Below are 9,492 nucleotides of genomic sequence, written 5' to 3' on the forward strand. Positions count from 1 at the left end.
ATTCAAAAAAATTATAAAATATATAATAACACATACTAAATAATTTCAAAACTTTATCGCAATTTTCATTCTTTCCTGCTAAATTTATTGCCATTACTGCCAGATTTATTCCCATGACATATTTCATCTTTCTACTAAAAATGATTAATATTTATATACATTTCATATATTTAATTATACATATAAAATACTGTAAAATACTTTATAACATCTTCTTGCTTGCATTGGTTTAGTGATAGATAATTGCTATTGCAACAATATAAATAAATCACTCAATATATAAATCACTCAAAGTTCCAATATATTTCTTTAAGTCTAAAGCAATCTATTTTCTCTAATAAAATTCGCAGATAATTGCATTGCGATACTAAACAATCATTTTCAATTTTATTCCATTTTACAAAGTATAGTTATTGCATGTTTTTTTCCTTTCTAACTGAAAAACTGTAATCGAGACCAATCAATCCCAAAATTAATAAACACGTGTTCTTCAGATTTTAACAATTTACTCGCAAACTAATTGCAATTATATACACAAAATCTTTTGATACACATAACTTTCAATACACAATTAACTGCTCGATGCACACAACTGTCAAAATAATGACAGCCGCTCACAAAATAAGCGCATAATGACAGAACCAATCGGCAACGCGGAAGAGAGGTAACAATACGTTTCAAGATTTTCAAGAGAACTTCGAGACTTTCAAAAATCAATAATATGCCTTTTTCAGAAAGGGACTAAAGAAAAACACAAGCGCGCACGTCATTCTTCGGTCTTATATTAAAAAGAATATTTAAAAAAAAATAATATAACGTTTATTTAAACTCGATTAATATCTTTTGACAGAAATTAACTGATTAAAGCGTTAATTTGCTAATTAAATTTTAAAATAAAAATATGTTATAGAAATTAAAATAATAATGTTGTAAATAATATATTATAATACTTTATAAACTTGAATAATATTTTTTACAGAAATCAACTCTGATAACTGTCAAAAATATTAATTGAGTTAAAAGAACTATAATATATTATTTAAAACATATTACTATTTTAATTTTTAAAACATATTATTATTTCAAAATTTAATTAGCAAATTAACGCTTTAATCAGCTGATTTCTGTCAAAAAATATTAATGAAGCGTTAATTTGCTAATTAATTTTTAAATAATATGTTATAGGTGTACAACTTTGCTTCCGCCGTTTTCCTATAGATGGCTTTAGCGGTAAGTAGTGGTCGAAATAAATAGATCAGGCATGTCAAACACGCGGCCCGCCAACAAAACAACTGCGGCCCGCCGAAACTTCTTGAAAATCTTTTCAAAAAAATTGTTTTGTGAAAAACGATGTCAAATATCTTCTAAAAAATAATATTAAATTGTGATTTTGTTTATTTTTCATTATAGTTTCTATTTTTGTTTTTTATAAAAAAAAGTAAAATATTTTTTATTGTAGTTTCTATTTTTGTTTTTTTATTTAAAAAATCGTAAAATTTTTATTTTAAAAAGTAACATAAGATATAAATATAAAGCGACTACACAGTTGAAAAATTTGTTAATATTTTAACACAAAATAAATGTAAACTCCAACTAATTTGAAATAAATTTTATGTAAAATTAACATAATTTTAATGTAAAAATTAACTTAAAAGAAATGTTATTTTTACATTTGACAGATGTAATAATTCAAACTTTTGACTAAAGAAATATGTAAAATTTACACTTTTTTTTGTTAATTTAACAAGAAAATAATGTAAATTTAACATAAATAAAATGTAAAATTTACACTATTGTTTTGTTAATTCAACAAGAAAATAATGTAAATTTAACATAAGTAACATGTAAAATTTACACTATTTTTTTGTTAATTCAACAAGAAAATAATGAAAAATTTAACATAAGTATCATGTAAAATTTACTCTACTTTTTTGTTAATTTAACTAGAAAATAATGTAAATTTAACATAAGTAACATGTAAAATTTACACTATTTTTTGTTAATTTAACAAGAAAATAATGTAAATTTAACATGTTACTTAAGTTAAATAGTAACAAATAAAAAATGTTATTTTAACATTTTAAGTGTTGACCAATTTTTTTACAATTATACGTACATATAGATTATTCCAAAACCATCAATAGAAATTTTAATGACAGATTCTATAGAATATTTTAAAAGAAATATTGTAATATAAAAATCGAAGCTGCAGGAGAGAAACTTTAATCGTTTCTCATTTTAAGTAGCCCCTCCAAATTTTTATATTAAAATTTTCTTTTTAAAACTACGGATTTATTATGAAATTTTTAATCGGTGGTTTTAGAATATCCTATATGAAAATGATAATATAATAATATGACAACAGCAACCAATAATAATAATCATAATAATATAATAATAATAATAATTCTTTGATATGGCAATATGCAATCAATGCTATTTTTATAATCTTGAGTTACCAACATTTCAGATTAGTACTGCTAATAATTACTATTATTATTATTTTTATATAATTATGATTGGGTTTATAATCTATTTAAAACTGCATTGTAATTAAAACTTTTAATTTTTTAATTTAAAACTGTTTATAAACTATAATTAATTAATATATGGATACATGTGTGTAATTGTGTATGTGTGTGTGTACGCGCACGTATGTATATGCGTGTGTGTTGTATCATATTTATAAATTTTCGTTTATATAACATAATTTTCATTCATCTCTAAATTATGTTTATAAAAAGTTATCAGTTATAATTACTAAATCTTTTTCCAACGATTCGTAAATCTCCCAACTTTTAGTATATGGTATATCAATTATTTTTATTACAAATAAAACAGATGTATTTTTTACAATATATCCTAAACAAGAAAATGCTATTTTCGAAGTATTCCAACTTTCACATACAGCATATATTTCAAAATTTACAGAAAAAATAAACAAAATTTTGCTAAAATTGGGCAAATCGTCAGAAAAAGATGAACATATAAATTTATTTAATATTAAGTTAGTACCTCGAAACTCTACTCTTTTTCCTACATAAATAGTTTTTTCAATAGTAATATGTAAGCTATTCATAATAATTACATTGTAATCAGTAAAGCTTAAATTTTCTCTTTTAAAATTTTTTAATATTGGTTCACTATTAAAAGAATTTTTATTTTTCCAAAGCGTCATCATATATTTTTGGTGACGTATGGATAATGTATATGCAACATCTTTAAAATTTTTTAACTTGTTTGCTAAATCCTTCAAATAACCATGTTTACTTTCATATCTCATTGTTCAATAAGTTCTGGGAGGCCCCATTTTTTTAATGATCATTACATAATGAGTAACTAGATGATCTTTTGGTGTTAAAGCAACAGAATATTCTTTGATTAAAAGTTCATGATGTTCTTTAATAATCTTTTCTAATTCATCTAACATATTATTTGTAATTGTAGGTGCTAGTACAATTTTTAACATTTTTATTACTAATAAAACTATCTTCCATTTATTAAAATTTTGACCAAGTTTTGGAATTATATCTCGTAAAATTATAGGTAAATGAATAATTAAACAAAGTGTTTGTGCTGCACGTTGTCCTATTGTATTCGATTTTTTATTCAAATTTATAACACTAGGCAAATTAGGTCTATTATGTAATCCATAGTCAAAAGCTTGTATTTTATCATTTAAATCATTTAAGCTGATAATATTATTTATATCGCAGAAATGAAAGAATAAATTTAAATCCCTTTGGCAAATACCTTCTAAAAAATCATGCATTATATCAACATTTAAATTTTCACAAGGTTTAAAGTAAGCTAAATCAAATAAAGGACTTTTACTTTTAATTCCAAAAAAATTTATTGTATCACTATTCGCATAATGAAGCTGATTTGAAAGATCAATAAAACTTTCAAATGTACGTAAAAGATTATCATCAGCAGTACAAGGTTTTTGAGCATCTTCTTTATGAATTGTGCAAATCCTACAATAGTAGTTAGCATTAAATGACTCATTCATGCCAAATAACATATTTCCACCCAAATTATCAAAAGCTAACGATACTAAAGTGCCTTTCATAAAGGTATTTAAAGATTCGATAAATATTCCTTCTTTTTCTAAAATTTTGATATCATTTACGATTTTATCTAATACAGGATTTAATCCAAATTGTTTAATATCAAGATTATAGCATAAAGCTAATAAATGAATATTTTCCAAATTCGAATTAATATAAAAAGGAAGGTTATTAATAACAAAATAAAATGCACCAATTTTATGAACACTTGTCTTACTTCCTAAAGGGTTACAAACTTCAAATTCATCAAAAAATAATTGTAGTTGAATTGCATTGTTATTATTTTGAAAAAAAGAATTATTTTTATAAACATGTCCGTCAGCAAAATGTGTATATTTATTTTCATTTACTTCTATATTAGTAGTAAAATATTTTTGGATAGCTGCATTATTTAATAAAACTTTGAGAGTTTCTAATAAAGGAATATAAGTAAAAGTACTAGTAATAGGAATTTGCTTGTAACATTGGGCTTTACTGTCGTATCTTTTATCGAGTCTAATACCATGTGGCACTCGTATAGGCTGAACTATATTTCCTTTAAACAATTTATTTCGATTATATTTAGTTACGTGATTTCGGAATAAATATTTAAATTTATCTGCAAAAATTTGACGTTCATCTAAATTTGAAAATGACACTATATTTTCAAGTAAAAAATTAATTAGCTCTGATGTTGTTTCAAGAATTTTGGTTATTGTAATTTCTGGTAAATTTAATGAATACATTTCTGTAATATAGTTAATTATATATTTTTCTGGATCTTGGTCATTGAATTCTGGATCATTGCAAAGAAAATTATCAATAAAATTATCTTGTTCATTTAATTCAGCATCAGTATCGTTAGCTGTTGATAAAAAATCAAGATCATTATTAATATCATATGATTGTTCATCACTCGAAGATGGGTTTTGTAATTGCTGACATTTTTAAAAATGTTTTCTGAATCCGTTATAAGTTTTTAATACAGAAGGACAACCTGCACTTGCACATTTTAAATTAAGATTTGAGCTATCAAACAACATATGTCGATTTCTTAAATGGTCACATATTTGTTTTATTTCTGTTGTTTCGTAATTGCACAAATAACATTTAAAAGCCATTATTATAAAATAGAAAAATGTGATAATTGAGGTACTAATTTAACTATAATTATACTTTAAACATATACTGTAAATAACTAATTAACTAAAATAATATTATAGTTTTAAAATGTTGAATTTTATAGAAACTTAAAATTAATATCACAAAATTATTTAACTGCGTATTCGTTTGCTTCATACAATTATATTTTAATTTATTTCAAAATTATAAAATAAAAAAACTTAAAATTCTTTTCTCATAAAAATAATACAACTGAAGATTTGTTTGTTCAGTCTTTAAAAAAAGAAATATGTGATTCAACTAACCTTCTTGCATTGATTCCTTTTTTGCACTTTCAATTTTTGTCAAAGTTTCAATAATTTTATTAGTACATTTACTAGATATTTTGTAAAAATAATGTTGTATTAATATCCAAAAATTCTGCAAATCTCCGTCATATTCAGTATGAAAAACATAGTGAGCTTTCAAAAGATAATCAATAGCTTTAATGATGTCTGTTGTGTCTAATAAAATTAAGTTTTTATCAATTTTCAAAAAATATTGGCGAATTGCGAGTTTGTTTGGCCCAACTGTGATTAATTTTGGTTGAGTTTTATTTTCATCAGTATGCAGCGGTGTTCCACTCTAAGAAAAATAGATCAAATAATATTAGTGCAATGAATCTATTTTAGTTGATTTAAAATATATAATTCAAGGAATCAAGATGTACATATATGTACCTGTATATAGATAATTAATTTTTTAATTATATTTTTTGCTTTTTCTCTCGCCGCAGACTTTTTTCCTCTAGCAGTCGAAGGTACTAATTGCGTTAGAGCAATATATGAATTCGTAACACGATCCCAATCTAATGAATAAAATGAAAAATATTAGAAATTTACACACTAATATATTTAATAATTTCAACTAGTAATTTTAATTAATAATTTTACCAAGTAAATTTTTATCTTGTTTTTCGGTATTGTAAACATTTAAAATATGATTGACGTAGTTTGGATATGATGTATTCAAAATATCTTTTTGAATATGAGGAAATAATAATTCAAATTCAATATCGATCTAGAAAAAATGTTTTAAATTACTTTTGATTATATAGCTACATACATATATTGATATTATTAAAAGTTAGAAATTATTTAAAAAATTAATTATAAAAGATTGAAAACTCACCAATTCGGGAATATCCAAAAATCTTGGAAATACTTCAAAAAAATGTTCATTTAAATATAAGTACCTCCTTGCTTTAAAAGTTTCCTTTACTTTTTCAATTATGTTATCTTTTTGCTCAATAGTCGCATATTTCATAAAATTAATTGCATCTTTAATAGTATCTGTTTCATCCACAGGTTCAATAGCTACGCTAGTATCGGGTTTTTTTTTTGCATTCATCCGGTGGAATAACTTTATTTTCTTTCCTTTGTACATTAGCTAATCGCGAAGCGATATATCCCTTTCCAGTTTTTGGGTCATAAAAGTGTTCCTAATAAAAATAAATTTATTATTAATAAACAGTTTAGTAAAATTAGTAGAATATTAAAATATTGGCGTGTGTCTGTGTGTGTCAACTAAATAAATATTTATAACATGATATTTTGCTGTTTACTACGGGATACACTCACATAACCCAAATTCCCTTCTGGATTTTTTAAATTTGGAAAAACTTCAATAATTGTTTCAGCATATTTGCATTTTTCAGAAGACAAGATTTGTCTACCAACTTTTTCTTTATATTGTAATAAATGATGAACCACTAGTTTTACTAATAATTTCCTATATTTATCAGGCAAATATTTATTTATCTCATAACTTTGGAGAATTTCTTCTCCACATGAAGAATTTTTAATTAATTTGTATAAGCTCTAAAAGGACAAAAAAATAGGAAAAGGATATTAATAAGATAGAAATGTTAGTAACAAGAATAGATTATTTAAATAAGAATGTAGTGCAAGTCAGGAAAAATATGTGTCTCTTTTCTGGCTTATACTATATTTTCATCCTTATATGATAACGCAATAATAATAAAGCAATATGCTAAAGATGTTATTTTTTTAGCTTTTAAATTTCTATCAATTGCGATAAATACAAAAAATTTTTAAACTTTTTTCTTAAATGTGTTGAAACGTAAATTTTATATATATGCGCAAAGAGAGTTGCAACTAAGCATATTAACAAAAAAAATCATCTATTGAAACAATGGATAAACTTTGAGACTGATCCTATATGATATTTTAAAAAGTTTGAACATGTTAACAATAAAAAGCAGTAAACAAATAAAAATAATATGTGGGCTCATAAAAATAATTATTTCAAACAAACCTCTTTTGATATTATGTCGTCCTTAATATGCATTACTTTAGATTTTTTTGAACAAGATGCATATTCTTCAAAATTTGATGTAGTCTGTTCTTTAATGTTCGATATATCGGTTACATCTGAACATTGTTCGTCACATTCTTCATTTTTATTTGTAATGTTTAATAAGGTAGGTGTTGATGTGCGAGAAAGTAATGGATTTGATATCCTCGATGTTGATGATAGAGAATCAGCTATAAAAATTGTTATTTTATATAAAAATAATGTGAAAAAAACGAATTAGAATAAATATTATTTCAAAAAATTAAAAATAAAATGTTAAAAATTCTCTTACAAATATCAAGAAAATTCTTTGTATGTTTGATCTTTAATACAACTCCTCGTGCACTTGATCAAACGAATTCTGTTAAAAAATCAGGATCAAGTCTGGCATCATACGCATCAGTAAAATTAAAATTTACATTATTTAATGAAGGAAATATTGTTTCAGCTGTAATATAAATAAAATTATAGTAAATAATTTTATAGTAAAGCATTTTAGTAATAGTGCTATTATTTAATACAAGAATAAGAAAAAATAACTGAAAGAACGAACCTTTTCGAACAAAATCTTCATACAAACATGACTCTTCCAATTTAATCCATACTTTTTCATCAGCGTATTGTAACACACAAAATAGATATGTTTTATTTTCTTGAATATCCATATTAAATGCCATATTATTAATTCCACAGACAAAAACCTATAAATTACAAATAAATTTCAATGTTTGCAAAATCACTATGAAAAGTACTAACAATAAATATAAATAAAATAAAATAAAATAAAATAAATTCTGCTAAATTGCAAGAATGTATTAAAAATGCTTTGAAGATTGTAATTAAATTTAAACTCAAATTACATTGAAAATCAAATTAAAGTCTTTCTGTTATTAATATTTTATGATCATAGATAAATGCTATCTATCTCTAAAAAAAATCTGATTAAATTTGGAAATTGGCTATCATATATGCATCATATAAATTGATAAATGACATGAATATAAGCTATACCATTAGCGTTACGTTCGGAAACCACGCTCTTAGCACACTAAGTGTCTATCTTTGTTTATCTTTTAATAAGTAACAAAAATAGAACGACATTCAGTGTGCTAAAAGTGTGGTTCCCGAACGCAGCTTATGATTATCCTGCAACTTTTATGATTGCTTGTAATGGTTATGTATCGTTGCGCAGAATTTTCTAATAGCTGCACAACGATACATAACAATAATAATGTCGTTATGAAAGGCATAAGTCTACAAGCCCTTTTCTCTTTTTAATATTAGTATACAAAGATTTCAAACTTACTACGTTACCATATAAGGAATTAAGGAAAGAATCTCTCATTCCTATTCTTTGACTTTAAGCGATACACTCACGCGAAGAGCATAATGTCCGGCGTAGATAGGTTATATTATGAAGACGCGTAATAAGTTGCTCGAAGAAGCATAGCACAGATAGATATAAAAACAGCTACGAAGCGTTGCCAATCTATGTAGTTGGCGCTACAAGCGCTACTTTATTAAAAAATAATATAATAGTAATTCATAATAATTATACATACTTGACAAAAGGAAGCAAACGAGACACATCGAGACACGTCGAGATCACGTCGAGAAGTAACGAATAAAGAAAAGGAAGCAAACGAGACACATCGAGACACGTCCAGACACGTCGAGATCACGTCGAGAAGTAACGAATAAAGATCTGTACTTATCACCCCCACTTATTCTATAGAATAAAATCAACATTTTTTTCCTGTAAATTTTAACAGATAAATTTTGTCACAATGAATACGGAACATATTTATTGTGTAAAATTTAAAATAGATGCAGATTATGTTATTTTTACATTTTTTTTCAGTTGTTCTGATAATTTAACAATTGAGTTTAATTAACATAACAGCAATATGTTAAATTAACACATGAATGTGTTAAATATTTAACACAAAAATTTTAACGGGGATTT

At 24.4% G+C, this 9,492-nt stretch overlaps 1 pseudogene; it reads right to left on the reverse strand.

Annotated features, from left to right (window-relative positions):
* Positions 1-5,471: 5,471 nt before the first annotated feature.
* On the reverse strand, positions 5,472-9,238 carry LOC145947472 (uncharacterized; annotated as a pseudogene).
* Between the last annotated feature and the right edge of the window lie 254 nt (positions 9,239-9,492).

The sequence above is a fragment of the Prenolepis imparis genome, unplaced genomic scaffold (assembly GCF_030444845.1).
Source record: "Prenolepis imparis isolate NDT839.2.m4 unplaced genomic scaffold, iyPreImpa1.0 SCAF_87, whole genome shotgun sequence".
Taxonomy (NCBI): domain Eukaryota; kingdom Metazoa; phylum Arthropoda; class Insecta; order Hymenoptera; family Formicidae; genus Prenolepis; species Prenolepis imparis.